Below are 5,219 nucleotides of genomic sequence, written 5' to 3'. Positions count from 1 at the left end.
TTTTTAGTATGTTTAGAATTAGTTCGATTTCTTCATCAATAAAATTCCGAAAGTATATTTTACTTAATTCTCCCTTTCGAATTTAACATTCTCTAGATATTTTTTGACATTTCTTGATTTATCTTAATATTTCCTTTTATCATTTTTCATTTATCATATATATCCCTCCCATCCTTTTTTCTTGTTTATTGCGAGGGACATTCGAGCTATTTAACTATTCTTGTGGATAGTCGCAAATTCATCCTCACTCTCTCGCCACGAGATCTCCAATAATCCAGATCTAACGTCCAAGAGCTACACCTCCACCATGCCCTTCACAAAGCTAAGTATTCAATTAAATTTCAATGTCTATTTTGTTTCCTTTTATTTTTTGGATTTACCCTTTAAACCTCATTTGAATTGTGCATACATTCACTTTTCTGCCTCGGCCTTTGCCATTTTTCAGGGTTAACCCCGAGTTTTCTTCCGACCACGAACCATATCAGATCAAATCGAATCTAGAGTCAATGCTTAAGGTTCAAGGCAAACCTTTGCCCATCAACCTTCATCAATCGAAGGTTTGTTAATTGCCAAAGATACGAGTATCGGTAACCCTAAACCCTAAGTCTCTTCTTTTATTATTACTTATGTCAAACCCTTTTGGGGATCCGCTGGTTTCAATTCCCCTCCCCCATATTACTGTTTCTTGCCTTATATTATCTGCGTGGTTAGTAAAATAGGGAGTGGCAACCATGAATTGAATTTAGAATCGCTAATTTACAAGATAATATAATTGAATATAATCACGTGATTGGTGCACACACGCACTCTTTTGGGGTAACCTCTCTGTTGCCTTGTTGCCTGTTGCCTTGTTGCCTGTTGCCTTTGTGTTTTTTGCAGAATAGCCAGTCCCTCGAATATGAGGATACCTCAGCCATGTTGCCTCGATAAAAGGTCATGGGACCCTAAAATGATGCTGCCTTCGATACACTACATGACCTCGACCCTCGGAAGTTGCCTACGGAAAAAAGGCTGAGGTATCTTCTGGTTGCCTACGAAAGGCTATTCTGATCCTTCCCCTTAGACTACCTGCCTCTCTATGGCATGGGTCAGTCTTTGGGCGAATGATATCTCGATGACCCTTCAACCTCCAAACGAAAGGCTTCCTGCCCTCTTATGGCAAGGATTGACCCTTTCATTCTGAAAGGCAAAAAAAGAGACCTATCATCTGAGTTTAAGGTAATTGCCCCTAATTGCCTTGCCATGCTCTATTTTCTATATTCTTTCTCAAAATTCTTCAAAAACTGGCTACGCTCATTTACGAGCTAAAGTCCATTTTTCCTCTTTCATCTACATTTTCTGAAAACGAGCAAGCAAAGCAATTAAGAGCCCATGGCAAACCATGGATGCAAAGGGTGCCTTACACCTTCCCTTCGCATAAATTACCCCCCGAACTCAGATTTCTTTAAAAGGTTTTTTCTGTTTCTTTTTGCCTTTCTGAATTTGTTTGGATAAAATAAAAGTCGGTGGCGACTCTTGCTTACCGCGACATTTCGATTGATAAAAAGTCAGTTCACCGTATTACAGAGCTGTCATACCCCAAAATTTGCCCGCATATATTTGCAAATGTCGTATTATTTCGAATAAGTGGCATAACACAGTTGGTAAGGAATTGGGGTTAAATGGTACAAGAGTGAGAGGTCCCGGGCTCGATCCCCATTTCTAACTTTTCTCCGTTTTATTCGTTTTTTATTTTAGTTCTAATTTCATTTTTATTTATTTAAAAATCACAAAAATTGCATTTTTATTATTTTAATATTCAATTTTCGTTTTTACTATTTAAGCATTAATTTTTTAAGTTTTTCATTTTTATTCATAAAAATACACACAAAAAAAAATTAAAATATAAAAAGATTGAAAAAGATTTTACACTTTTTTTTAATTGATTAAATATAGTCATAAGTCTCTAATCAGATAATTTTGGGCCTTTGAATTATTTCAATTAGTTTTGGTTCATGCATTTTTAACCTAATTTTTTTTTGTATATATAACAACAACGAAGACCTTATTTGGGAGAGTTTTTTTGTCTCAACCCTTATGCCAGCCCCTCACACGTATAGCACACGACGATTAATTTGTTCTTCGCACAGTAAATCTCATTGTTAACAATAACAACCTGTACAAAATCATCATCCAATAACCTCCATGTCAATACCATGACATCACAAAACTCATAAACTTACAATAACCTGTAACAAAATAATATAGTATGTCGTCTTTGTTTTTTCTTTACTTTTATCAGTACAACCATCTTGTTGAGGAATCCGAAAACAAACATTTACGATACCGATACCGACACCAGCAGCTACACGCAGCTACAACAACATCTGCAGTGTCGACATCTTATCGCTAATCCGCAGCTTCGATAAACAATTGATCCATAACTTTTTTTTGTTTTTCATTGATACTATCTAATCATGCTATTGTTGTTGTTCCCATGTGATTTCAGCAGTAATAAAACACAGGTTGGAGAAAGAAGACTCAAAACAAATCCCACCCGATCCAGATTTGAACCGCCATAGTCATGCCGTTATACTACAAACGAGCGCACAGCACAAAATCGGAAACGCCTCCGACTGCTAGATCCGGTCACATCCACCGCCGTTGATTCATCGCTGGTACTATCATCGTGAGCATTGGACAATTTTGCAGACATTCACATCTTATGCATGCGTGGATTAATCTAACATTTCAGGGTCTGCAGTCCCAGATCAATCAAACGCCAGATCCTGCGTTCAAGAAAGGAAGCTCCATCCTGTGCGCCCTCAGCCAGCAACACGTGATCGCAGCTAAGTTTTTCAGCTTTTTTATTTTATTTTTTTATCACATAACTTCCTTTTAATTAAGTTAATTTTTCTTTAATTACTAAATACTTTTCAATTCTTTTTTATGTATTTACTAAAGTCAATATTTTTATGAGGATATTTATTTTATTTATTTACCGAAAACTCGATTTTTTCATGATTTTATCAATAATTATTTTTTTTTAAACATTAACAAATTATTATTTGGTACATACTTTTAATTAATTAGTTAATAAAAAATTAATAATTAGTTTTTAGTTTGTTAACCTCGAGTCATTTATAAACCTTAGAATCTTGGTAGGTGTTGTCCACTAACGCATTTTATGCCTTACAAACCTCTTTTTAGGTCACAATAAGTTTTCTTGGGTTTGAAAACCTTTCAGGGTTCATAAACCTTTTTAGGATTTGTAGATCATTCATACACTAACCTTTTTCTGTTGTTGTTCAAATTTTCAGGGTTAATCAAGATTCTTCCGACTACGCGCCATGCCAATCAAGAAGCTAAGTTTCTAAACCTTTGTTATTTATTTATTTCGTTTTAATATTATTTTAATTTTTATTTTGCCAGTTAGGATCTATTTTCAAATGCCCATGAATCTCTCCTACACTCACTGCTTTCTTTTCCTTTGTCAATTCTCCAATGGTCAGGGTCAATGCTTCTCATGCTCAAGGCAAAACTCTGCCCATCAACCTTCATTAATCGAAGCTAAAGGTTCGTCGAGTTGCCAAAGCTACGGATATTGGTAACCCTAAACCTTAACCTTGATATTTTTCTTCGTTTATTATTACTTATGTCAAACCCTTTTAAGGGATCCGCTGGTTTCTTATTCCCTTCCCCCACTATTATGTAACTGTTTACTGGTTGTATTGTTTGGCCTTGAAGGCACTTAAATTATATTATTATATTATTATTGTGTGGTTAGTAATGTAGGGAGTGACAAGATTAATTAATCAAACGTTAGATCACTAACAAGATAAAATATTCGAATACAACCACGTGATTGTTGCACCCACACACCTTTAGGGTAATCCCTCTGGTTGCCTTTGTTGCCTGTTGCCTTGTTGCCTTTAAGTGTACTAAATAGTCAAAGTCCCTCGATTCCGAGGATACCTAAAGCAAAACAAAATGTTGCCCTAAGTTCATTATCATCAATTCTGCCCCTCGAAGCTGCCTCGGTAAAAACATGATGATTGTCCCAATTGCTAAGGTATCCTCGCATGATGCCTAAAAAGATTAATGACTATTATATCCTTCCCTTAGACTACCTGCCCTCTTTATGGCATGGGACAGTCTTATGGCGAATGATTACTCGATGACCCTTAAACATCCAATTGAAAGACTTCCTGCCCTTTATGGCATGGATAGATCCTTTCGCCTCGAAAAGCTAAAAGAACGAATTTTCAAACTTAGGGTAGTTGCTACTAATTGCTCGCTCTTTTCAAATTCAAATTAAAAATACTTTTCCAACTCAATTTCAAATACTTTCAAAACAAGGCTATGCTTATTTACAAGCTAAAGTCCTTGGACAAAGTTTTTACTTTTTACACACTGCTCTTTTCAAACAAATCAAACAAACAAAGTGAGCTAAGCAATTAAGAGCCCATGGATAACCATGGATGCAAAGGGTGCCTTACACCTTCCCTTTGTATAACTTACCCCCCGAACTCAAAATCTTTTTAAAAGGTCTTTTCCTGTTCTTTTAGCCTTTCCTAAAATTGGATAAAATAAAAGTCGGTGGCGACTCTTGCTTACCGCAACATTTTCATTATTAAAAAGTCAGTTCACCGTATTACAGAACTGGCGACTCTGCTGGGGATGCTTTCGAATAAAAGAGGGGTTACCTTAAAGTTTAGGATCACTTCAATAATTGTTTGTTTGTTTGTTTTATTTTTCAAGGTTGTTTTGGGTATCGAATGGAAGATGAATCCTACACCCGGATTCGAGTGCACCTTAAGATAGGAGCGGCATAGTCATGGAGACCCCCCTTGTGCATGCTTGGGGTTGGTCAAAATGAAGTTCGCACTTGAGTTAGGCCTCCACTGGTTATTGTGTACCTCTTTTGCATGAGAGAGGTTTATGCATGTATCTTTGGGTGCGTCGGAGCTTAAGGACCTTTAGTCACCTCTAACCCATCTTGGCCTTTAGGAACGTAGTGGGGGGACTACTCTTGATGCATGTTAAGGGCATAGTCGCTACCCGATACTACAACTCAGATAGGTTCTCTCTCAAAGTATCATTGCGTGGTATGCATGTACCATGTTCGAGGGTGCTTTAGAGGGGCTAACAATTCTGAGTAACTTGGTAGAAACCGTCGCTGATATCATCCTTATCCTTAGAAGTACCTTTGGGGAAGGGTAGTCACCTGGTCATACTTC

The 5,219-nt window shown here is 36.9% G+C and overlaps 1 long non-coding RNA gene across 1 annotated transcript; it reads left to right on the top strand.

Moving 5' to 3' along the window:
* Window positions 1-1,596: 1,596 nt before the first annotated feature.
* LOC131637252 (uncharacterized) lies at window positions 1,597-4,619 on the top strand. Its single transcript, XR_009294298.1, has 2 exons — window positions 1,597-2,246; window positions 2,489-4,619. It is a non-coding gene; the product is annotated as an uncharacterized LOC131637252 (long non-coding RNA).
* Window positions 4,620-5,219: the final 600 nt, after the last annotated feature.

This window comes from Vicia villosa, unplaced genomic scaffold (genome assembly GCF_029867415.1).
Source record: "Vicia villosa cultivar HV-30 ecotype Madison, WI unplaced genomic scaffold, Vvil1.0 ctg.001954F_1_1, whole genome shotgun sequence".
Classification (NCBI taxonomy): Eukaryota; Viridiplantae; Streptophyta; class Magnoliopsida; order Fabales; family Fabaceae; genus Vicia; species Vicia villosa.
The sequence above is the reverse complement of the archived record's forward strand: the minus strand, read 5'-3'. Positions and strand labels throughout refer to the sequence as shown.